The sequence below is a fragment of the Panulirus ornatus genome, chromosome 8, assembly GCF_036320965.1.
Source record: "Panulirus ornatus isolate Po-2019 chromosome 8, ASM3632096v1, whole genome shotgun sequence".
NCBI lineage: Eukaryota > Metazoa > Arthropoda > Malacostraca > Decapoda > Palinuridae > Panulirus > Panulirus ornatus.
Genome location: NC_092231.1, coordinates 47,250,012 through 47,277,937, shown reverse-complemented (window position 1 = coordinate 47,277,937; position 27,926 = coordinate 47,250,012). Strand labels below are relative to the sequence as shown.

Here is a 27,926-nt window from a genome sequence, read left to right as displayed (position 1 = left end):
CTTAATAAGAGAAATAAGAAAGTTAACTTACCCGAATTGAAGATCAGAATATGTCTTATCTTGAAGGTTCATTATTTCTTGATCCGCAAAGACGTTTTCGTCAACTTTTGTCATGTCGTTGTTGTCAAATCTCCACTGTACCTCAATATGCGCAAACATCTCCTCCGACACCTAAAATAAATGCTCCTGTTACTCCCTGGACTTGAATCCTTTATACAATTAGAATCTAACTTCCTGTAATTATCCTTTCTTCTGTACAAGTACCGAAACTGTTTCCTTGCTTCCATATGCTCAAACCAGCTACAAAATAACTCATTATATTGTATAGTGTCTCCATCTTAGGACATGAATATCTCGGGAAACATGTGTGATGGTAGGAATGCTCATACAGTTCCAGAATTTGACTTGTGTTTCAACCTGATTGGTAATAATGCTTTGCACCTCACTCATCCACTTAATAAACACGTTGTCCCAGACACTTCCTCTTTCTAACGACCACGTCTCAGACACTTCTGATTTCTAAAAATCATATCCCAGAATCTACCACTTTCTGAAGACATTGGAGCAAACACTTCAACTTTTACAGACCCTATCATAAACACCTTCCACTTTCTAGGAAACTCATCCCAAGCACGTCCACTTTCTCGAGACTTTCATAAACATTTCTACTTTCTAATGACTTTATCCCAGATGCTTCTACTTTCTAAAGACCTTCTCCCAAACACTTCCACTTTGTACGAACCTCATCCAAAACACATTTATTTTCTCAAAAGCTCATATCAAGCAGCCCTACAGTCTATAAACTTTATCTCAAACTTTTAGATGCACCACGTTTCTCTTCACTCGATAATCTGTTCCTATGCTTTATAACTTTAAAACATATTACGAAAAAGAGCAAGCATGAGAAAAGCCAGAACATAGCTTTTTACCGAACCTAACAGTACAACGTAGAGGTACATGAATAGGAACAAAGTTCATATGAACGCGCACTTTCACAAAACATACAGCTAGGTTCGGTAAAATCCTATCTGCTGTCTGTAGGAGCCTGATGGAATATGACCGGAGTAGACCCCGTTGCTCACCAAAGTGAAACGAGTGGTATTCGAGTACAGAGTATTCGAACAGTCATTTCCCTATTAAGTAGAGATCATAGCCTAGCAGTAGCGCTTTCGCCTGTTGCACAGGGGTACCGGGTTCGATCCTGGTTGTTGGAGGTTTGTCTGTTCTATGAAAGTGTGCGTTCATATGCACTTTGTTCGCATTCATATACCTTTGAGTTATAGAGTTAGGTTCGGTAAAATGCTATCTGTTGGATGTGAGCCTGAAGGCAAATAATCGGTGTAGACCCCGTTGCTTACCAACGAGAGACGAAGGATATTCGAGTACATAGTATTCGAATAGTCATTTCCCTTTTAAGGGGCGATCATAGCCTAACAATAGCCCTTTCCCCTGTTGCGCAGGGGTCCCGGGTTCGATCCTGCCTATTGGGGGTTTTTATGATGTGTATGATGTCGTTGTGACGTGAAAGTAGCAGAATAGAATAGTCTCCGTTGGTGGGCCTTCTATACACTAAGAGGCTTGGGCCCTAATCAGTCCTCTAGATTACTGGATTTATGAAGGGAAGTTTTCCATGATCCTCTTCCTCGGTTACAAACTTTATCCAACAACTGACCTCGTTCAGTCGTCTGAGTTTGACCTGTAGGTTAGCTGTATTCGGTGTTGTCATTACGACATCGTCCACGTATCAGAACCACCAAGTTTCTCAACCCACGATCCTGCCAGAGCTGTCCCACAGTTGCTATGAAAAGGTATGACATGACTGCGTTCAGAGGTGATCCCAATGTTAATCTACCGTGTTGCTGGAAGTCTTCCACATCCAGTATTTTGTATTTGAAATCTATATTTGTTATCCATCTCATCTCCACATTTGACATATATATATATATATATATATATATATATATATATATATATATATATATATATATATATATATATATATATATATATATATATATATATATTATCCCTGGGGATAGGGAAGAAAGAATACTTCCCACGTATTCCCTGCGTGTCGTAGAAGGCGACTAAAAGGGGAGGGAGTTGGGGTCTGGAAATCCTCCCCTTTCATTATTTTTTTTTATCTAATTTTCCAAAAGAAGTAACAGAGAAGGTTGCCAGGTGAGGATATTCCCTCAAAGGCCCAGTTCTCTGTTCTTAACGCTACCTCGCTAACGCGGGAAATGCCGAATAGTTTGAAAGAAAGAATATATGTATATATATATATATATATATATATTTTGCTTTGTCGCTGTCTCCCGCGTTTGCGAGGTAGCGCAAGGAAACAGACGAAAGAAATGGCCCAACCCACCCCCATACACATGTATATACATATGTCCACACACGCAAATATACATACCTACACAGCTTTCCATGGCTTACCCCAGACGCTTCACATGCCCTGATTCAATCCACTGACAGCACTTCAGCCCCGGTATACCACATCGATCCAATTCACTCTATTCCTTGCCCTCCTTTCACCCTCCTGCATGTTCAGGCCCCGATCACACAAAATCTTTTTCACTCCATCTTTCCACCTCCAATTTGGTCTCCCACTTCTCCTCGTTCCCTCCACCTCCGACACATATATCCTCTTGGTCAATCTTTCCTCACTCATTCTCTCCATGTGCCCAAACCATTTCAAAACACCCTCTTCTGCTCTCTCAACCACGCTCTTTTTATTCCCACACATCTCTCTTACCCTTACGTTACTTACTCGATCAAACCACCTCACACCACGCATTGTCCTCAAACATCTCATTTCCAGCACATCCATCCTCCTGCGCACAACTCTATCCATAGCCCACGCCTCGCAACCATACAACATTGTTGGAACCACTATTCCTTCAAACATACCCATTTTTGCTTTCCGCGATAATGTTCTCGACTTCCACACATTCTTCAACGCTCCCAGAACTTTCGCCCCCTCCCCCACCCTATGATTCACTTTCAATTCCATGGCTCCATCCGCTAACAAATCCACTCCCAGATATCTAAAACACTTCACTTCCTCCAGTTTTTCTCCATTCAAACCTACCTCCCAGTTGACTTGTCCCTCAACCCTACTATACCTGATGAACTTGCTCTTATTCACATGTACTCTTAACTTTCTTCTTTCACACACTTTACAAACTCAGTCACCAGCTTCTGCAGTTTCTCACCCGAATCATCCACCAATGCTGTGTCATCAGCGAACAACAACTGACTCACTTTCCAAGCTCTCTCATCCACAACTGACTGCATACTTGCACCTCTTCCCAAAACTCTTGCATTCGCCTCCCTAACAACCCAATCCATAAACAAGTTAAACAACCATGAAGACATCACGCACCTCTGCCGCAAACCTACATTCACTGAGAACCAATCACTTTCCCCTCCTCCTACTCGTACACATGCTATACATCCTCGATAAAAACTTTTCACGTTCTCTAACAACTTGCCTCCCACACCATGTATTTTTAATACCGTCCACAGAGCATCTCTATCAACTCTATCATATGCCTTCTCTGGACCCATAAATGCTACATACAATTTATTTTGCTTTTCTAAGTATTTTTCACTTACATTCTTCAAAACAAACATCTAATCCACTCATTCTCTACCACTTCTGAAACTACACTGCTCTTCCCTAATTTAATTCTCTGTGCATGCCTTCACCCTCTCAATGAATACCCTCCCATATAATTTCCCAGGAATACCCAACAAACGCGTACCTCTGTAATTCGAGCACGCACCTTTATCCCTTTTGCCTTTATACAACGGCACTATGCATGTATGCTGCCAATCCTCAAGCACCTCAGCACGATTCATACATACATTGAATATCCTTACCAACCAGGCAACAACACAGTCACCTCTCTTATAATAAATTCCACTGCAATGCCAACCAAAACCTTTGCCATGCCAGCTTCCATCTTCCACAAAGATTTTACTACGTCTTCTCTGTTTACCCAATCATTCTCCATAACCCTCTCACTTCGTACACCACCTCGACCAAAACACCCTATATCTAGCTACTCTATCATCAAGGATATTCAGCAAAACTTCTGATGACAAAAGATGACAAATGAATATTTTTCAAATATTTCTTCCGTTATTTAACAATTCAGTACCTTCCATCAAATTTACTATAGAAATGGAAATAATGGTATCTTACCTATTTCATATCGCATGATTCATAGGCAAGGAAACAAGTTTAAATTTAGCATATACAAAAGAACCTACCAATGTATGCTCATATACTCATTATTACTCATCTCAAGAGTGACAGAGTTAAACTATCATCATTTCATTCTATGTTTCTTAGAGCATTATGTACTTGCAGTCCAGAGAATATTAATGATGAGTTTGAGAGGATATACATTTTATTGGATCTAAGTTAAAGTACCCTGGATCTTTCATTGAAACCCTTAAGCAAGCAAAGAAATCACTTTTTAGAGTTTAGCCCAAACCTCCTACTGGCATCAAGAATCTTTTAGTTCTCCCTTTTAATGTTAGTTTCACTTTACTTCCTATGTTGCTTAAATCCTTGAATGTAAAAGTTGCCTGCAGCAACAATAATACTATAAAGAATATTTTAATCAGGAACTCACCAGAAAATCCTCCTAGGTGCATCTATAAAGTGCCATTTAGAAATTGTGATACGTTTTATGTTGGTCGAACTGGTTAGGATCTTTCTGTTAGACTTAAAAAAACATAGATATATTATAAGAACGGGACAAGAATCAAATGCCTTGTTTAATCACGTTAAAAACTATGATCATTGAATTGACTGGAGTAATGCCATCGCAGTTATTAACTCTAAATCTATTACCACGAGAAATATCATTGAAACTTCTATTATCAAATACACAAAGAATTATAAACTTAAACATTTGTGATGGTCTATTCAAAATGGATAACTTTATTGTTTATAAAATTTGTAAAATAATAATTTTATGACACCATCGTTGTCTGTCTTGGATAATCGCATGTTTACCAAATGGCGTCCGAGCTACGTCACTTCGTTGTATATCAACTGACTTATATTTCCCTCTTGTGTCTCCCCTGGTGATATGACTATTATAAGAAAGTGCACTTATCTTGTTTCATTTTCTCTGTGGCCTCTTAAGTATATATATATATATATATATATATATATATATATATATATATATATATATATATATATATATATATATATATATATATATATTCTTTTTTTCTTTTAAACTATTCGCCATTTCCCGCGTTAGCGAGGTAGCGTTAAGAACTGGGGACTGGGCCTTTTTTAGAATATCCTCACCTGGCCCCCTCTTGTTCCTTCTTTTGGAAAATTAAAAAAAGAAAAACGAGAGGGGAGGATGTCCAGCCCCCCGCTCCCTCCCCTTTTCGTCGCCTTCTACGACACGCAGGGAATACTTAGGGAGTATTCTTAATCCCCTATCCTCAGGATTGATATATATGTATATATATATATATATATATATATATATATATATATATATATATATATATATATATATATATATATATATATATATATATATAATTTTCCAAAAGAAGGAACAGGGAAGGGAACCAAGTGAGGATATTCCCTCAAAGGCTCAGTCCTCTGTTCTTAACGCTACATCGCTAACGCGGGAAATGGCGAATAGTATAAATATATATATATATATATATATATATATATATATATATATATATATATATATATATATATATATTATATTTATTTTGCTTTGTCGCTGTCTCCCGCGTTTGCGAGGTAGCGCAAGGAAACAGACGAAAGAAATGGCCCAACCCACCCCCATACACATGTATATACATACGTCCACACACGCGAATATACATACCTACACAGCTTTCCATGGTTTACCCCAGACGCTTCACATGCCCTGATTCAATCCACTGACAGCACGTCAACCCCGGTATACCACATCGATCCAATTCACTCTATTCCTTGCCCTCCTTTCACCCTCATGCATGTTCAGGCCTCGATCACACAAAATCTTTTTCACTCCATCTTTCCACCTCTAATTTGGTCTCCCACTTCTCCTCGTTCCCTCCACCTCCGACACATATATCCTCTTGGTCAATCTTTCGTCACTCATTCTCTCCATGTGCCCAGACCATTTCAAAACACCCTCTTCTGCTCTCTCAACCACGCTCTTTTTATTTCCACACATCTCTCTTACCTTTACGTTGCTTACTCGATCAAACCACCTCACATCACACATTGTCCTCAAACATCTTATTTCCAGCACATCCATCCTCCTGCGCACAACTCTATCCATAGCCCACGCCTCGCAACAATACAACATTGTTGGAACCACTATTCCTTCAAACATACCCATTTTTGCTTTCCGAGATAATGTTCTCGACTTCCACACATTCTTCAAGGCTCCCAGGATTTTCGCCCCCTCCCCCACCCTATGATCCATTTCCGCTTCCATGGTTCCATTCGCTGCCAGATCCACTACCAGATATCTAAAACACTTTACTTCCTCCAGTTTTTCTCCATTCAAACTTACCTCCCAATTGACTTGACCCTCAACCCTACTGTACCTAATTACCTTGCTCTTATTCACATTTACTCTTAACTTTCTTCTTTCACACACTTTACCAAACTCAGTCACCAGCTTCTGCAGTTTTTCACATGAATCAGCCACCAGCGATGTATCATCAGCGAACAACAACTGACTCACTTCCCAAGCTCTCTTATCCCCAACAGACTTCATACTTGCCCCTCTTTCCAAAACTCTTGCATTCACCTCCCTAACAACCCCATCCATAAACAAATTAAACAACCATGGCGACATCACACACCCCTGCCGCAAACCTACATTCACTGAGAACCAATCACTTTCCTCTCTTCCTACACGTACATATATATATATATATATATATATATATATATATATATATATATATATATATATATATATATATATATGGCATTGCAGTGGAATTTATCAAAAAACAGGGTGACTGTATTGTTGACTGGTTGTTATGGTTATTTAATGTGTGTATGATTCATGGTGAGGTGCCTGAGGATTGGCGGAATGCTTGCATAGTGCCATTGAACAAAGTCAAAGGGGACAAAGGTGAGTGCTCAAATTACAGAGGTATAAGTTTGTTGAGTATCTTGATAAATTATATGGGAGGGTATTGATTCAGTGGTTGAAGGCATTTACAGAGCATCAGATTGGGGAATAGCAGTATGGTTTCAGAAGTGGTAGAAGATGTGTGGATCAGGTGTCTGCTTTGAAGAATGTATGTGAGAGGTACTTAGAAAAGCAAATTGATTTGCATGTAGCATTTATGGATCTGGAGAAGACATATGATAGAGTTGATAGATATGCTCTGTGGAAGGTATTAAGAATATATGGTGTGGGAGGCAAGTTCTTAGAAGCATTGAAAAGATTTTATCAAGGATGTAAGACATGTGTACGTGTAGGAAGAGAGGAAAGTAATTGGTTCTCAGTGAATATAGGTTTACGGCAGGGGTGTGTGATGTCTCCATGGTTGTTTAATTTGTTTATGGATGGTGCTGTTAGGGAGGTGAATGCAAGGGTTCTGGAAAGAGGGGAAAGTATGCAGTCTGTTGTGGATGAGAGAGCTTGGGAAGTGAGTCAGTTGTTGGTCGCTGATGATAGAGCGCTGGTGGCTGATTCGTGTGAGAAACTGCAGAAGCTGGTGACTCAGTTTGGTAAAGTGTGTGTGAAAGAAGAAAGTTGAGAGTAGATATGAATACGAACAAGGTTTTAAGGTACAGTAGGGTTAAGAGTCAAGTCAATTGTGAGGTAAGTTTGAATGGAGAAAAACTGTAGGAAGTGAGGTGTTTTAGATATCTGAAAGGGGATTTGGCAGCGGATAGAACCATGGAAACGGAAGTGAATCATAGGGTGGTCGAGGGGGCGAAAATTCTTGGAGCATTGAAGAATGTGTGGAAGTCGATAATATTATATCGGAAATCAAATATGTGTATGTTTGAGGGAATGGTGGTTCCAGCGTTATATGGTTCCGAAGCGTTGGCTGTGGATAGAGTTTTGCGCAGGAGGGTAGATGTGCTGGAAATGAGATGTTTGAGGACAATATGTGGTGTGAGGTGGTTTAATCGAGTAAGTAATAATAGGGTAAGACAGATGTGTGGAAATGAAAAGAGTGCGGTTGAGAGAGCAGATGAGGGTGTTTTGAAATGGTTTGGTCACATGGAGAGAATGAGTGAGGAAAGATTGACCAAGAGGATATATGTGTCAGAGTTGGAGGGAACGAGGAGAAGTGGGAGACCAAGTTGTAGGTGGAAAGATGGAGTGAAAAAGATTTTTAGTTATCGGGGCCTGAAGATGCAGGAGGGTTAAAGACGTGCAAGGAATAGTGTGAATTGGAACTATGTGGTATTCGGGGTCAACGTGCTGTCAATGGATTGAGCCAGGGCATGTGAAGCGTCTGGGGTAAACCATGGAAAGTTCTGTGGGGGCTGGATGTGGAAAGGTAGCTGCGGTGTCGGTGCATTATTACATGACTGCTAGAGACTGAGGGTGAGCGAATGGGGCCTTTGTTGTCTTCCTAGCGCTACCTCGCGCACATAAGGGGTGAGGGGGTTGTTATTTCATGTGTGGCGGGGTGGTGATGGGTATGAATAAAGGCAGACAGTATGAATTATGTACATGTGTATGTATGTTTATGTCTGTGTGTGTATATATATATATATATATATATATATATATATATATATATATATATATATATATATATATATATATATATATATATATATATATATGTATACGTTGAGATGTATAGGTGTGTGGACGTGTATGTATATACATATGTATGTGGGTGGGTTGGGCCATTCTTTCGTCTGTTTCCTTGCGCTGAATCGCTAACGCGGGATACAGCGACAAAGGAAAATGAGTAAATAAATGAATAATATATATATATATATATATATATATATATATATATATATATATATATATATATATATATATATATATATATATATATATATATATATTAAGAGTATATAGTGTGGGAGTCAAGTTGCTAGAAGCAATGGAAAGTTTTTGTCGAAGATGTAAGGCATGTTTACGAATAGGAAGAGGAAAATGATTGATTTTCAGTAAATGTCGGTTTGCGGCAGAGATGCGTTATGTCTCCATGGTTGTTTAATGTGTTTATGGATGTGTTTGTTAGGGAGGTGAATGCAAGAGTTTTGGAGAAAGGGGAAAGTATGTAATGAGTTTTGGATGAGAAGGCTTGGGAAGTGAGTCAGTTATTGTTCGCTGTTGATACAGCGCTGGTGGCTGATTCATGTGAGAAACTACAGAAGCTGGTGACTGAGTTTAGTAAAGTGTGTGAAAGAAGAAAGCTGAGAGTAAATGTGAATAAGAGCAAGGATATTAGGTACACTACGGTTGAAGGACAAGTCAATTGGGAGGTAAGTTTGAATAGGGAGAGACTGTAGGAAGTGAAGTTCTTTAGATATCTGGGAGTGGATTTGGCAGCTGATGGAACCATGGAAGCGGAAGTGAGTCACAGGGTGGGGGAGGGGGTGAAAGTTCTGGGAGCGTTGAAGAACGTATGGAAGGCGAGCAAGTTATCTTAGAAAGCAAAAATGGTTATGAATGAACGAATAGTAGTTCCAGTAAAGTTATATGGATGCGAGGCGAGATCTATAGTTTGAGTTGTGCAGAGGAGGGTAGATGTGTTGAATATGAGATGTTTCAGGACAATATGTGCTGTGAAGTAGGTTGATCGACTAGATAATGAAAGGGGTAAGAGATGATTGCTAAAAAAAAGAGTGTGGTTGAGAGACCAGAAGAGAAAATGAGTGAGGAAAAATTTAGAAATAGGATATATGTATCAGACGTAAAGGTTACAAGAAGTGGGAGACCAAATTGGAGGTGGAATTTTTTGGTCTCAAACTTCTCGTTCCCTTCACCTCTGACAAATATATCCTCTTTGTCAATCTTTCCTCACTCGTTCTCTCCATGTGACCAAACCATTTAAAAACACCCTCTTCTGCTCTCTCAACCACACTCTTTCTTTTACCACACATCTCTCTTACCTTTTCATTACTTACTCGATCAAACCTCCTCACACCACATATTGTCCTCAAACTTCTCATTTCCTGAACATCCACCCTCCTGCGCACTACTCTATCTATAGCCCACGCCTCGCAACCATATAACATTGTTGGAACCACTATTCCTTCAAACATACCTAATTTTGCTTTCCAAGATAACCTTCTCGACTTCCACACATTCTTCAACGCTTCCAGAACTTTTGCCCAATCCCCCACCCTATGATTCCCTTCCGCTTCCATGGTTCCATCCGCTACCAAATCCACTCCCAGATATCTAAAACACTTCATTTCTTCCAGTTTCTCTCCATTCAGACTTACCTCCCAGTTGACTTGTCCCTCAACCCCACTGTACCTAATAACCTTGTTCTTATTCATATTTACTCTCAGCTTTCTTCTTTCACACACTTCACCAAACTCAGTCACCAGCTTCTCCAGTTTCCCAACCGAATCAGACAACAGCGCTGTATCATCAGCGAATAATTGACTAATTTCCCAAGCTCTCTCATCCACAACAGACTGCATACTAGCCCCTCTTTCCAAAACTCATGCATACACAACCACATCCATAAACAAATTAAACAACCATGGACACATCACGCACCACTGCCGCAAACCAACATTCACTGAGAGCCAATCACTTTCCTCTCTTCCTACACGTACACATGCCTTACATCCGCGATAAAAACTTTTCATTGCTTCTAACAACTTGCCTCTTACACCATATATTCTTAATACCTTCCACAGACAATCTCTATGAACTCTATCATATGCCTTCTCCAGATCCATAAATGCTAATACAAATCCATTTGCTTTTCTAAGTATTTCTCACATACACTCTTCAAAGCAAACACCTGATCCACACATCCTCTACCACTTCTGAAACCACACTATTCTTCCCCAATCTGATACTCTGTACATGCCGTCACCCTCTCAATCAATACCCTCCCATATGATTTTCAAGGACTGCTCAACAAACTTATACCTCTGTATTTTGAGCACTCACTTTTATCCCCATTTTCTTTGTACAATGGAATTATGAAAGCATTCCGCCAATCCTCAGGCGCCTCACCATGAATCATACATACATTAAATAACCTTACCAACCAGTCAACAATACAGCCAACCCCTTTTTTAATAAATTCCACTGCAATACCATCCAATTCCGCTGCCTTGGCGGCTTTCATTTTCCGTAAAGCTTTTACTACCTCTCCTCTGTTTACCAAATCATTCTCCCTAACCCTCTATTTCTGCCACTCTATCATCATATACATTTCACAAAAATTCAATATATATATATATATATATATATATATATATATATATATATATATATATATATATATATATATATATATATATATATATATATATCCCTGGGGATAGGGGAGAAAGAATACTTCCCACGCATTCCTCACATGTCGTAGAAGGCGACTAAAAGGGAAGGTAGCAAGGGGCCAGAAACAATCCCCTCCTTGTATTTTAACATTCTAAAAGGGGAAACAGAAGAAGGAGTCACGCGAGGAGTGCTCATCCTCCTCGAAGGCTCAGATTGGGGTGTCTAGATGTGTGTGGATGTAACCAAGATGAGAAAAAAGGAGTGATAGGTAGTATGTTTGAGGAAAGGAACCTGGATGTTTTGGCTCTGAGTGAAACGAAGCTCAAGGGTAAAGGGGAAGAGTGGTTTCGGAATGTCTTGGGAACAAGCTAAGGGGCTAGTGAGAGGACAAAAGCAAGGGAAGGAGTAGCACTACTCCTGAATCAGGACTAGTGGGAGTATGTGATAGAGTGTAAGAAAGTAAATTCTAGATTGATATGGGTAAAACTGAAAGTTGATGGAGAGAGATGGGTGATTATTGGTGCATATGCACCTGGGCATGAGAAGAAAGATCATGAGAGGCAAGTGTTTTGGGAGCAGCTGAATGAGTGTGTTAGTGGTTTTGATGCACAAGACCGGGTTATAGTGATGGGTGATTTGAATGCAAAGGAGAGTAATGTGGCAATTGAGGGAATAATTGGCATACATGGAGTGTTCAGTCTTGTAAATGGAAATGGTGAAGAGCTTGTAGATCTATGTGCTGAAAGAGGACTGGTGATTGGGAATACCTGGTTTAAAAAGCGAGATATACATAAATATACGTATGTAAGAAGGAGAGATGGCCAGAAAGCGTTATTGGATTACATGTTAATTGATAGATGCACGAAAGAGAGACTTTTGGATGGTAATGTGCTGAGAGGTGCAACTGGAGGGATGTCTGATCATTATCTTGTGGAGGCGAAGGTGAAGATTTGTGGGGGTTTTCAGAAAAGAAGAGAGAATGTTGGGGTGAAGAGAGTGGTGAGGGTAAGTGTGCTTGGCAAGGAGACTTGTGTGAGGAAGTACCAGGAAAGACTGATTACAGAATGGTAAAAGGTGAGAACAAAGGAGGTAAGGGGAGTGGGGAGGAATGGGATGTATTTAGGAAAGCAGTGATGGCTTGCGCAAAAGATGCTTGTGGCATGAGAAGCGTGGGAGGTGGGTTGATTAGAAAAGGTAGTGAGTGGTGAGATGAAGAAGTAAGATTATTAGTGAAAGAGAAGAGAGAAGCATTTGGACGATTTTTGCAGGGAAAGAATGCAAATGAGTGGGAGAGGTATAAAAGAAAGAGGCAAGAGGTCAAGAGAAAGGTGCAAGAGGTGAAAAAGAGGGCAAATGAGAGTTGGGGTGAGAGAGTATCATTAAATTTTAGGGAGAATAAAAAGATATTTTGGAAGGAGGTAAATAAAGTGCGTAAGACAAGGGAGCAAATGGAAACTTCAGTGAAGTTGGCTAATGGGGAGGTGATAACAAGTAATGGTGATGCGAGAAGGAGATGGAGTGAGTATTTTGAAGGTTTGTTGAATGTGTTTAATGATAGAGTGGCAGATATAGGGTGTTTTGGTCGAGGTGGTGTGCAAAGTGAGAGGGTTAGGGAAAATGATTTGGTAAATAGAGAAGAGGTAGTAAAAGCTTTACGGAAGATGAAAGCCGGCAAGGCAGCAGGTTTAGATGGTATTGCAGTAGAATTTATTAAAATAGGGGGTGACTGTATTGTTGACTGGTTGGTAAGGTTATCTAATTTATGTATGATTCATGGAGAGGTGCCTGAGGATTGGCGGAGTGCTTGCATAGTGCCATTGTCCAAAGGTAAAGGGGATAAGAGTGAGTGCTCAAATTACAGAGGTATAATTTTGTTGAGTATTCCTGGGAAATTATATGGGAGGGTATAGATTGAGAGAGTGGAGGCATGTACAGAGCATCAGATTGGGGAAGAGCAGTGTGGTTTCAGAAGTGGTAGAGGATGTGTGGATCAGGTGTTTGCTTTGAAGAATGTATGTCAGAAATACTTAGAAAAACAAATGGATTTGTATGTAGCATGTATGGATCTGGAGAAGGCATATGATAGAGTTGATAGAGATGCTCTGTGGAAGGTTTTAGGAATATGTGGTGTGGGAAGCAGGTTGTTAAAAGAAGTGAAAAGTTTTTATCGAGGATGTAAGGCATGTGTATGTGTAGGAAGAGACGAAAGTGATTGGTTCTCAGTGAATGTAGGTTTGCGGCAGGGGTGTGTGATGTCTCCATGGTTGTTTACTTTGTTTATGGATGGGTTGTTAGGGAGGTGAATGCAAGAGTTTTGGAAAGAGGGGAAAGTATGCAGTCTGTTGTGGATGAGAGAGCTTGGGAAGTGAGTCAGTTGTTGTTCGCTGATGATAGAGCCCTGGTGGCTGATTCATGTAAGAAACTGCAGAAGCTGGTGACGGAGTTTGGTAAAGTGTGTGAAAGAAGAAAGTTAAGAGTAAATGTGAATAAGAGCAAGGTTATTAGGTACAGTAGGGTTGAGTGTCAAGTCACTTGAGAGGTATGATTGAATGGAGAAAAACTGGAGGAAGTAAAGTGTTTTAGATATCTGGGAGTGGATCTGGCAGTGGATGGAACCATGGAAGCGGAAGTGAATCATAGAGTGGGGGAGGGGGCGAAAATTCTGTGAGCCTTGAAGAATGTTTGGAAGTCGAGAACATTATCTCGGAAAGCAAGAATGGGTATGTTTTTAAGGAATAGTGATTCCAACAATGTTGTGTGGTTGCGAGGTGTGGGCTAGGGATAGAGTTGTTCGCAGGAGGGTGGATGTGCTGGAAATGAGATGTTTGAGGACAATATGTGGTGTGAGGTCCTTTGATCGAGTAAGTAATATAAGGGTAAGAGAGATGTGTGGAAATAAAAAGAGTGTGGTTGATGGAGCAGAAGAGGGTGTTTTGAAATGGTTTGGTCACATGGAGAGAATGAGTGAGGAAAGACTGACCAAGTGGATATATGTGTCAGAAGTGGAGGGAACGAGGAGAAGTGGGAGACCAAACTGGAGGTGGAAAGATTGAGTGAAAAAGATTATGAGTGTTCGGGGCCTGAACATGCAGGGGGGTGAAAGGCGTGCAAAGAATAGAGTGAATTGGAACGATGTAGTATACCGGGGTCGACGTGCTATCAATGGATTGAACCATGGCATGTGAAGCGTCTGAGGTAAACCATGAAAAGTTGTATGGGGCTTGGATGTGGAAAGGTAGCTGTGGTTTCGTTGCATTATTACATGACAGCTAGAGACTGACTGTGAACGAATGGGGCCTTTGGTGTCATTTCCAATCGCTACCTCGCACACATGAGGGGGGAGGGGGTTGTTATTCCATGTGTAGCCAGGTGGCGATGGGAATGAATAAAGGCAGACAGTATGAATTATGTAAATGTTTATATATGTATATGTCTGTGTGTGTATATATATGTGTACATTGAGATTTATAGGTATGTATATTTGCGTGTGTGGACGTGTATGTATATACATGTGTTTGGGGGTGGTTGGGCCCTTTCTTTCGTCTGTTTCCTTGCGCTACCTCGCAAACGCGGTAGACAGAGACAAGGAAAATAATAAAAGAATGTATATATATATATATATATATATATATATATATATATATATATATACACATATCATTTATTTATTCATTCATTTTGCTTTGTAGCTGTCTCCCGCGTTAGCAAGGTAGCGCAAGGAAACAGACGAAACAGACATACATATTTACACAGTTACATGATTCAGACTGTCTGCCGACATTCATTCCCATTACCACCCCGCCATACATGAAATAACAACCCCCTGCCCCTTCATGTGCTCGAGGTAGCCCTGGGAAAAGACAAAAAAGTCCATATTCGTTCACACTCAGTCTCTAGCTACCATGTAATAATTCACCGAAACCACAGCTCCCTTTCCACATCTTGGCCACACAGAACTTTCCTTGGTTTACCCCAGACGCTTCACATGCAATGGTTCAATCCATTGACAGCACGTCGACCCCGGTATGCAACATCGTTCCAATTCACACCATTCCTTGCACACCTTTCACCCACTTGCATGTTCAGGCCCCGATCACTCATCTATATCACTCCATCTCTCCACCTCCAATTTGGTCTCTCACTTCTCGTTCCCTCCACCTCTGACACATATATCCTCTTGGTCAATCTTTCCTCACTCATTCTCTCTATGTGACCAAACCATTTCAAAACATCCTCTTCTGCTCTCTCAACCACACTCTTTTTATTACCACACGCTTCTCTTTCCCTATTATTACTTACTTGATCAAACCACCTCATACCACATAATGCCTTTAAGCATCTCATTTACAGCACATCCACCCTCCTCCGCACAACTCTATCCATAGCCCTCGCCTCGCAACCTTATAACATTGTTGGAACCATTATCCATTCAAAAATACCCATTTTTGCTTTCCGTGATAATGTTCTTGACTTTCCCATATTCTTCAACGCTCCCAGAACTTTCGCCCCCTCCCCCACCCTATTATTTATCTCATTGCTTTTATTCACATTTACTCGCAGCTTTTTTCTTTCTCACATTTTGCCAAGCTCAGTCACCAGCTTCTGCAGTTTCTCACACGAATCAGCCACCAGCGCTGTATAATCAGCGAACAACAACTGACTCACTTCCCCAGCTCTCTCATCCACAACAGGCTTCATACTTGCCCCTCTTTCCAGAACTCTTGCATATACCTCCCTAACAATCTCATCCATAAACAAATTAAGCAACCATGGAGACATCTTGCACCCCTGCCGTAGACCTACATTCACTGAGAACCAATCACTTTACTCTCTTCCTACACTTACACATGACTTACACCCTCGACAAAAACTTTTCACTTCTCCTAACAACTTACCTCCCACACAATATATTCCTAATACCTTCCAAAGAGCATCTCAGTCAACTCTATCATATGCCTTCCATAAATGATACACACAAATCCATTTTCTTTTCTAAGTATTTCTCACATCCATTCTTCAAAGCAAACACCTGATCCACACATCCTCTACCACTTCTGAAACCACACTGCTCTTCCCCAGTCTGATGCTCTGTACATGCCTTCACCCTCTCAATCAATACCCTCTCATATAATTTCCCAGGAACTCAACAAACTTATACCTCTGTAATTTGAGCACTCACTTTTATCCCCTTTGCCTTTGTATAATGGCACTATGGAAGCTTTCCGCCAATCCTCAGGCACCTCACTATGAGTCATATATACATTAGATAACCTTACCAACCAGTCAACAATACAGTCATCCCCCTTTTTTTTTAATAAATTCCACATCAGTACCATCCAAACCCGCTACCTTGCCGGCTTTCATCTTCCGCAAAGCTTTTACTATCTCTTTTCTGTTTACCAAATCATTCTCCTTAACCATCTCACTTTGCACACCACCTCGACCAAAACACCCCTATATATGCCACTTTATCAAATACATTCAACAAACATTCAAAATATTCACTCCATCTCCTTCTCATATCACCACTACCTGTTATCACTTTCCCTTTAGCCCCTTCACTGAAGTTCCCATTTGTACCCTTCTCTTACGCACTGTATTTACCTCTTTCCAAAATATCCTTTTATTCTCCCTAAAATTTTATGATACTCTCTCACCCCAACTCCCATATGCCCTCTTTTTCACCTCTTGCACCTTTCTTTTGACCTCCTGCCTCTTTCTTTTGTACATATTCCAATCATTTGCATTATATCCCTGCAAAAACCGTCCAAATGCCTCTCTTCTCTTTCACTAATGATCTTACTTCTTCGTCCCATCACTCACTACCCTTTCTAATCTGCCCACCTCCCACGCTTCTCATGCCACAAGCATCTTTTGTGCAAGCCATCACTGCTTCCCTAAATACATCCCATTCGTCCCCAACTCCCCTTATGTCCTTTGTTCTCACCTTTTTCCATTCTGTACTCAGTTTTTCTTGATACTTCCTCACACAAGTCTCCTTCCTAAGCTCATATACTCTCATATATATATATATATATATATATATATATATATATATATATATATATATATGTGTGTGTGTGTGTGTGTGTGTGTGTGTGTGTGTGTGTGTGTGTGTGTGTTTGTTGGATTACTGCTTCTTGCGGTAGCAAACCAGCACCAAGAAGAGACGAGAGAGGCCGCATCCCCTCACACCTATTCTGTCGCTGTCATATGAAATTGTGTTGCCGTATATTGCGTTGTGTTACTCTATATCTTAGATGAATAACACCACTGGTTCTTCGTAACGTGGTTATATGTTTGCCTTGAATTTTGGCTTGTTTATTGTTAATCTACGTGAGAAGTACAAGATTATCATAAGACAAGTTGATAAAGTCACAAAAGGTGAAGTGGCTGAGGATTGGCGACAATGCATGTATAATGCTATTGTATAGGCATAGGTTTGTTGCGTCTACCTGGTAAATTGTATGGGAGGGTATTGATTGAGAGGCTGTGGGCATGTACAGAGCATCATATTGGGGAGGAGCAGTTTGGTTTCAGAAGTGATAGAGGATGTTTGGGTCATGTGTTTGATTTGAAAAGTGAAACTCAGAAATACTTACAAAAACAGAAGGATTTGTGTTTGGTATTTATGGATCTTGAGAGGGCATATGACAGGGTTTACAGTAAGCCTTGTGGAAGGTCTTTAATACATATATTTTGAAAGGTAAACTTCTAAAAGGAGTGGAAAACTTTTATCAAGGGTGTAAATCGTGTGCACGAGATGGAAGAGAGAAAAATGAATGGTTTCCAGTAAAGGAAAGTCTGAGGCAAGGGTGTGTGATGTCACCATGGTTTTTTACTTTTTTATGGCTAGGGTACAGGAGAATGTTAATGGGTCTTTGAAGGAGGGGCGAGTATCCAGTATGTTGGGGATAGGAGGGCGTGGGAAGTGTCGTTGTTGTTCACCGATGGTACTGTACTGGTAGCTGACTCTGATGGAGGAGTGTGTGAAAGGAGAAATTTGTGAGTTAATGTGAATAAAAGCAAGATTATTCGCTTCAGGTGGGCTGAGGGACAAGTTAGCTGGGATGTAAATGTACAACGAGAAAAATTGGAGGAAGAAAGTGTTTAAGATATTTGGGAGTAGACTTGGCAGCGAATTGAACCATGAAAACGGAAGTCATAGGGTTGGAGGGAGGAAGAAGGTTCTGGAAGCGATGAGGAATATGTGGAAAAAGAGACCGTTATGTCGGAGACAGAAATACGTATGTTTGAAGGAATGCAAGTTTCAACAATATTGTGTGGTTGTAAGGCATGGGCTATAGATAGGGCTCCGCGGAAGAGGGTGGATGTGTTGGAAATGAAATGTTTGAGGGCAATTGAGATGTGACGTGATTTTTTCTAGTATTTATGAAAGGGTAAGAGAGATATGTAGTAAATAAGAATGTGGCTGAGAGAGCAGAAGAGGGTGTATTGAAATGGTTTTGATATATGGAAAGAATGAGTGAGGAAAGGTTGACAAAGGATATATATGCATCAGGAGAATCGGGAAAACAAATTGGAGGTGGAAGAATAGAGTGAAAAAGATTTTGAGCTATCGGGGACTGAACATGCAGGAGGGGCAAAAGTGTGCACGGAATAGAATGAATTTTGAATGATATGGTACACTTGGGTCAAAGTGCCGTCACTGGGCTCAACTAGAGCATATGAAACGTCCAGCGTAAACCATGGAAAGGCATCTTTGGCCTGGATGTGGATAGGGATCTGTGGCTTTTGTGCATTACACATAACAGCTAGAAGATTGATGTGAGCGGATTTCGTCTTTCTTTGTCTGTTTCCTAGCGCTACCCCGCTGACGCAGGTCGTTGCGATGCTGTTTCCTCTGGGGCTGAATGGCACCGTGAATGGATTAAGGCGAGCAAATATGAATGTGAAAATTTTGTTACTCCTAAACTTTCTTAAAACCCATAATGTGAATGTAGCCTTCAGCAATAACATTGATATTAAGATTATCTTAATAAAAGATTCGCCAGAAAATTTTGGAGGCTCTATTTACATAATACCTTGTAAAAGCTGTAATATGTTTTATAATGGGTATACTGGTAAGGATCTATCTATTATACTTAAGAAATAAATATGTAGTATAAGAAAAGGGCAAGAATCAAATTTTTTTACCAAGTCTTGTAGAAAATTACGATCATTGTACTGATTTTTTTTTTTCTTTTGAGGTGGGGGGGCGGTCGACATGCTGTCAATAGACTGAACCAGGGCATGTGAAACGTCCGAGGTAAACCATGGAAAGGTTTGTGGAGTCTGGATCTGGATATGGAACTGTGGTTTCGGTGCATTACATATGACAGCTAGGGAATGAGTGTAAGCGGATGAGACCTGTTTATCCTAACTCTACCACGCTAACGCAAGAAATGGAATTGTTGTTCCTGTGGGGTGGGGTGGCACCGGGAATGGATGAGGGCGAGCAAGTATGAATATCTACATGTGTAAATATGTATATGCATGCGTAACGTGTAAGTATATATAAGTATAGATGTATGTGATATGTTTATGTACATATATGTATGTGCATGTGGGTATATGTGTATAAGTCAGTGGATGGGTCTTTCTTCGTCTGTATCTTGTTGGTTCCCCTCTGACACGGGAAACGGTGATCAATTATAACAGAAAAGCGAAAATGATATAATTACTTTTAGTTTATTATGGGGTGAGAGTTCTACTTTCGTGTTGCCTCGTCTCTGAAACTTCTATATGTGTACCATGTGTTTACTTCTTTGTATGCATGCACACGTGTTCACACATCTTAACCGATACTATCGCCCAGCCACTAAGGGAAGGTGAATGGCTGTGCACCGATTGCAGGGACCTGAATTCGAACCTGTGTGTTTGATTCCAGGCGGCGCGTGTAAGCATGACGGCTTAGTACCATCCCCCCCCACCCCCCACCTCTCGTGTGTGTGTGTGTGTGTGTGTGTGTGTGTGTATGAGTTCTTTGAATGTGGGTAAGAAAGAGATTAAAGTACATACCTTGACATTCATCATAAGATCTCCCTTGGGAAGAACGACTGGTCCTGAAACAGAAAATCAAATGTCAAGTTATTACAAAGGAATACAAGGGAATGCGAACAAGGACAGACTATCGGGTCATTTTAAGGCTGCTCGTTAAAGTGAGACAGAAATAAGTCCAAGATTAGCGAAGCAAAAGGAAAAACGCGTATTGTGATTGATGAGGCGTATGTAATGTCAGTCGTGAAATGGAATCGTGTGTTCATCAGGTCTTTTCTTAATCGTGTCTATGACACTGTTTTTAACTATTCTAATCACATGCGAAAACAGTCATGTTACAGAATGAGTATCTATTCAACGTGAAATGCCTCTGCAAGATTCCTTTTCTATTTTTTGAATAAAATTAAACAAATCTTGTATGAAGCAGTGTTTGATAACCTTAAAAAGCCTCATTAAATCTCCTCTTAACCTCTTCTATTCTAAGTTTTATTAGCTTATTTCGTTTAGTCGATTCCCTTATAATTTGTTTTTCATTCTGGATATCATCTTGGATGTTCGTCACTGTACTGTCTCCATTCTGTCTGTTCATTTTTTCAAGCAGGATAATTTAAATTGAACACAGTATTCAATATAGGAAAGCAACATTAGATTACATAGTAAGAATCATTTCCATACATTTTGTTTGAAAACCTTACCTATGAATCTAAAAACTTTATTCGCCATTTTAACTGGTTGCATCCACTTTTTATTTAGTGTAAGTCATTAAAGACTGTAACGCCTACCTTTTAACAGTTGTGTAGCTCAACAGAACTGATAATGTTTTTTCTCCTCGGTTTTAGTACCGGTGTTTGAATGTTTGTAATATCAGTAACTGAAATTCAATTATCGTCTGAGTCTAATACATCATTTTTTCTATGCCACCTTGAAGCTGCAGACGTTTAGTTTCTGTTATGGATTAATTTCCGAACTTGACATCGTGTGCGAAGATAAATATCATATAACGAAGCCCAATAAAACTGGTTATCTAGATTTTACCTATATTTTGTCCCACGAACTAAAATTGGTGGACTTTAGATGCTTTTTATCAGGCATGGTTTTACACTGAAAGAGCAATTAAGCTTTACAATAAGTATATAATAATCATTCATAAATACGAATGGTATTACACTTAAAAAGTTACCTCTGAAATGTATAAGAGTTTGATTTACGGTTATATTTGGCCTCAGAACATCCTTCTTAATAATCTGCCAACACAGAGGGGCTCCACTTTCTTTGGTCTTTGGTACATCTTTTCCATGATCAAAATGTCCGGATGAAATCTTTTGCCATGCCCATCCCTGATTGCCACGAAAAGTCCAAAAAGAGAATTTTTTTGACTCATATTGTATCCAAAAGCTTTGTATGAAGTCAACAGATATTTTACAACATCACAGTAGTTTTCTGATCTGTGATTCCCAAAAATCTTTTTCCAATTTCACTTAGCTTTTCAATTAAATTTTCATCTCGAAGCAGTTCCCTCATCTGTGGTCCTACAAAAATACCCTCCATGATTTTTGCTTCCCTGATTCGGGGGAATTGATTCTTCAAATATGTGAATCTATTGCCAGATATAACCATACCTTTGACGAGCATAATGTGCAATTGAGGCAGATAGATTTCCTCAGGACCAAGAAGAGGAGGAATGATGATATTCTTCTTCCATGGAGTCAGTGATGTTCGTTTTGGCCACACTTTCTTTACGTAATGATTTTTCTTGTCCTGGCTGTCCCACTCAGAGAGGAAGCAAAAGAACTTCGTATAACCAAGTTACATTCCTAGTAAAAGTGCCAGAACCTTTAGGTCGCTACATAGTATATTCCTCTTATTATATTAGTATATTAGTATATTAGGTTAGGTTAGGTTCTAATAGAAGTTTCAAGTTTTCATAAGATTCCATCATGTTAGCTGCGTGAGCCAGAGGAACGGAGGGAACTTATTTCCGGTATGGAGTAGACCCGCTTTCAAGCTTACTTTTGGTGAATCAATAAAGAAGTGCCACTCACCTGTTTTACATTACTAGCCAAGTGCCAGCATAAAAAAGAACATGGTTGCAAAATACCATCACTGTAAAATTCAAGGGAGAAAAAAAATCTTCGAAAGTTACGTGGCGATCACGATAAAAACAAACATTGATTTAATTTTAGGGAAGATTTCAGCCCTTTAACCTGAGCCCCAAGAGTTCTGCTTGCTTCTTAGACACATTTAAATCGCGGATGAGACCATTAAGGCCTCCTGTTCTCTGCAAATGTGGTTTATTTGTTAGAACATCTCGCTTCAAATGTTGAATCCATATGGTCCTCTGCTTGGTCCACTTTCTCATTACTAGACTCATCGTCACTCATTGTCATGTTTCTTAGAGGCTCTGGCACAGGTAATTCCTGACTGTGACTTTCTGGCCTTATAGCAAATGGTAAATTAGAATATCTAAAGGTATATTTGGATTTTAATGTTATCCCATATATATTAATCAGGTATAAGTAGCAATCCTAAGCGTGATCTTTGGGTTCTCTACAAGCCATAGAAATGGCAAAAGTCACACTACATGAACCTTTTACCCATGCTGTGAGAAGCCTGACGCATGCGACACAACATATGTGGGAGGCCCAACTTTTAACCTGATCATCAACTTGACAACCAAAGTGATACTCATAGTATTTTTTTAATGAGGAATGTGAAAAACGCTTTTGCGATATAGATGTCACTTTACCGCAGATGCAGCAGAAAGAATGCGGATTATTTACACAGTTTCTCGACATATTATGGTGGATGGGGTATCAGCACAACACTCGAGTACTCAAAAGCACAATTTGCCAACAGAGTGGAAAAGACCCTGTTTACACATTAAGGTTTAGTCTCCCACTGACAGAGAACTGCTACTCAGGATTGGGCAACATTTCCAGTCGTGCTCCTGTAGGCCACTGGTGACTCATTTATCCAGGACTGTGCTTTCAGAAAGAAACTATTGCACTTCATAAACAATGAAAATAGCTGTGTTTTGTTAAAGTTTTTGTTTCAAATGCTCCGTAGAGCACTGGTACAAAAACACTGTATGTAATGATACGCGAGTATAACGGAACAAAAATTCTGAAAAAAAATTTGGATTCATCTTGCAAAAATACATAAGAAGCAGATATCTTTTTTATATGGAAAGAAATTTTTGTAGACCATCATTGTCATTGTTAAGCACGAGAAAGGGGACTGGTCTTAAATCTAATGCCTTGTTATGTTTAACTATTCTGAGGCTTTACTATTACTATTTTTTTTCTTTTTTTACAGCCAGTCAATCAATATTCTAACTGTCTAGGTACAGCTCCGTCTGTAACATTTGACTTAGCTTTTGTTAAAAAATCTTTGATGCGGGACTCTACATCAACCACTTTACTTTCATCATCTATGTTAAATGTCGATAATGTATATATATATATATATATATATTAAATAAAAAATTTATCAATCAGATTTTTTATGCATGAATGATTTCGTCAGAAATCATGCTAAGAATTGTTTATCAAGTGGTGGTCTTCAATATGATAGCAAGAGATATATTGAAAATATTGTTCAAGGGCTTAACGATATACATTTTAACCTTATTTCATGTCTTAGGATAAAACTTACCTAGACCTGCCGTTTAACGACTCTTTCCTTTCAGTATTTATCATATACCTTGAAGTTGGATGCTGCAAATAATTTTCCTCTTCTAGCAATGGAATATGAACCTGGATATAAGACGCATCTTCATTGATAGTTACTGATGAGAAAGCATTTGTTTAGGATCTTTGCCAAGGTTTCACTGTCTTGATCCCAGTCATCTTTTACTGAAATATACGACTCGAGTATGTGGGTAATGATTCTCTTCCTTCTAACATATCTATGAAATCATGAGTTTCTTTAGATATTTTGTGCAATATACACTTTATACTGACGTTTTCTTTCACCGGTATGGATTACTATCATCACGGAAAATTACAAAACTTAATCATTATGGTTATTGTTCTCTCTGAGTTCTTATATGCCATCGTCATTGGCACATGAATTCCCTTTCGTACTTTAAATGTTTTACTGAAGCATTTCCATACTACGTCCATATAGATTTCATCGTCTATATCATCCAAATTTTTTCTGTCAAGAGCAATACAAACATCAGGAGAGTTTGCAACTTGGTATACTACATGAGTTTTGTGTTGCATAGCATTACAAGCAGTGATGAAAGATACCTTGAAAATGATATTTCGGTGATCAATTGTACCAAACTTTCCTCCATTTACAATAACATAGTTTTCAGCGTCTTGAATTAGGTCAGTATCTAGCACTTCTAGGTAGTTTTGCTCATAGCGACTGGAAAGGAATTCTCCTCTCCAAGTTCAACTTTCCTGTTACTAAATAACCTTCTTTTGGAAATTTCTGTAAAAAGATTAATAGGTCGTTTGTCGACTTCTGGTATGTGAGCAGGTGTTCCTTAACCTAACCTTAAATCGTTTTATTGTGAAGCTTAATTTATTTTCCATTAGTAGAAGTTATCACATCAGCTGTGGATTCTGGATAAGGGAAATCATGTTAATGTTGCCAGGGAAATTATCAAACCAGCTGTGGGTTCTGAACAAGGGAGATTGTCTTAATGATACTAGGAAACTTATTACACCAGATGTGGATTCTGGACCAAGATTATCTTCATGTTACCAGGAAAGTTATTACACCAGATGCGGATTCTAGAGCAAGACCATCCTAATGTTACCAGGAAAGTCATTACACCAGATGTAGATTCTGGACCAAGGAGATTATCTTAATGTTATTGGGAAAGTTACCACACCAGATGTGGATTTTGGACGGAGATTATCTTAATGTTACCAGGAAAGCTATTACACCAGATGTGAAGTCTGCTCCAAAAAGGTTATCACAGTTTTACCATCAAAGTGATCACATTAAGCATGGTTCCTGTATCAGGGTGGTTATTATAATTTTACGATCAAAGTTATCACTGCAACCTTGGTTCCTGGAACAGGGAAGCTATCATAGTATTATCATCAAAGTTGTCATATCAGCCATGGTTTCGGAACCGAGGAGGTTATCATAGTAAGAACATCAAAGTTATCACATTAGCCATGGTTCCTAGACCACGAAAGTTATCACATCAGCCATGGTTCCTCGACCAGGGAAGTTATTAAAGAGTTACCATCAAAATCATCACATTAACCATGGTTTCTAGACAAGAAAGGTCATCATAGTTTTATCGTCAATGATATCACCTCGGCTATTGTTCCTGATCCATCAAGGTTATTACATTAGCTATGGTTAATGGACGGGGGAGGCTGGAGTAATGAGGTTATCATAGTGTTTCCAACAAAGTTATCATATTAACCATGATTCCTGGACCATGGAGGTTATCATAGTTTTATCATCGAAGTTACGACACTATCCATACATAAAGAGGTGATTTCATACTGATATCTAAGTTATCAGAAAACACGAAACTTTATGAGGATGAAATGCAGCCATATAGAAAGGGAAATCAAAAAGTCAAAAGACACAACCTCACTGGATGAGTCGAGAAAATCAAGCTCACAGTCTTAGTAAGATAACCGAACGCATCCACTAAGTCAAGAGAACTAATATGACTGGTTGAATCAAGAGAACCAAATTCACTGGCTGAGATAAAAGAACAAATTTCCTGGCTTACTGAAGAGAAGAAAACGTGTTGGCTGAGTTGAGAGTACCAAACTCACTGGCCGAGTCTAGAGAACAAAGTTACTAAGTCAAGAGTTTAAAAAAAAAAAAATCATTGGCTGCGTCAAGGGGATAAAACTCACCAGCTAAATCAACATAAGCAAACTCACCGGCTGAGTTAAGAGAGCCAAATCCACTGATTGAATGAAGGAAACAAAACTCAATAACTGAGACAATAGAATCAACCCTCCTGGCTGAATCAAAAGAACCAAAATCATTACATGACTCAAAAGAACCAAACCTACTGGATGAGTCAAGAGAACCAAACCCACTGGATGAATCAATAGAACCAAATGCGTTGGGTGAATCAAAAGAAACAAACCCCAATGGTTGAATCAGAGAATCAAACACAAAAACTGAGTCGAAACCCACTGGATGAACCAAAAGAACCAAACACACTGACTGAATCACGTAAAAAAACTCACAGAGTGAAGATAAGCAATGCCACAACAGAGTCAAAACAACTGAAACAGATATAAACAGAGAGACAAACTTCCAGTCAGTAAAGGCAGAGTTTACCTTCATCTTTGTTGAGTGTACGAGGGCTGTAGCACAGACAACCAGCGCGGCCATGAAAAGAAGTTGAGGCTTCATGTTAACTGTGATCACTGGTGAGTTCCCGTCAATGTATCTAGTCGGTGGTTCCACCGCGATATATACCCCAGCCAGTGACGTCATGGGATTAGTGTCGGGTGCAAGGCTTTGATGACGTGTGCAGACACAACACCTGTCGCCCCTTACGCAGCTGTTATGGTGACGTCAGTATTCGAGGGTTGTGTGGAAGGCTATGTATCAGTGGCTGCCGGACGCTGGAAAGAGGAGGATGGTGCGCAGCACCTTCATCTATACATATACATGTACATAGGTAGGCCATTATATATGAATAAGTTCAAACCAATATATATATATATATATATATATATATATATATATATATATATATATATATATATATATATATATATATATATATATATATATATATATATATATATATATATATATATTTATATATATATATATATATATATATATATATATATATATATATATATATATATATATATATATATATATATATATATATATATATATATATATATATTTATGTATATATATATATATATATATATATATATATATATATATATATATATATATATATATATATATATATATATATATATATATATATATATATATATATATATATATATATATATATATATATATATATATATATAAAGGGGAAGTAAATGTTTATAGTTGTGTTACTGGAGTGATAGTTTTCATACATGGTGCTTTGACAAGAAAATAGTGAAATTGGAAAAAATGTAGTTTAGACACTGAAGCTTATTGATACAGTGGTTAAATTGATGAGAACTGCTATTGACATTTGTGTAAATAAATTATACATTTCCCTTTTCCATAGCCAGAGGTTGAACCATTATGTGACATTCATTTTTTCATTTCTTTTCAAGCTAGAAGTTTCAGTTTTCTAAATTGTTTCTTACATTTTTCATATGTTTATATATGTATATGTGTGTGTGTGTGTATATGTGCGTATGTATGTGTGTGTATATATATATGTTAGGGAGGTGAATGCAACAGTTTCGGAAAGAGGGGCAAGTATGAAGTCTGTTGGGGATGAGAGAGCTTGGGAAGTGAGTCAGTTGTTGTTCGCTGATGATACAGCGC

General features: G+C 39.0%; 1 long non-coding RNA gene across 1 annotated transcript; it reads right to left on the bottom strand.

Moving 5' to 3' along the window:
- Window positions 1-26,870, bottom strand: LOC139749695 (uncharacterized). Its single transcript, XR_011713020.1, has 3 exons — window positions 26,748-26,870; window positions 20,490-20,533; window positions 1-171 (listed from the first exon to the last, which is right to left on the bottom strand). It is a non-coding gene; the product is annotated as an uncharacterized lncRNA (long non-coding RNA).
- Window positions 26,871-27,926: the final 1,056 nt, after the last annotated feature.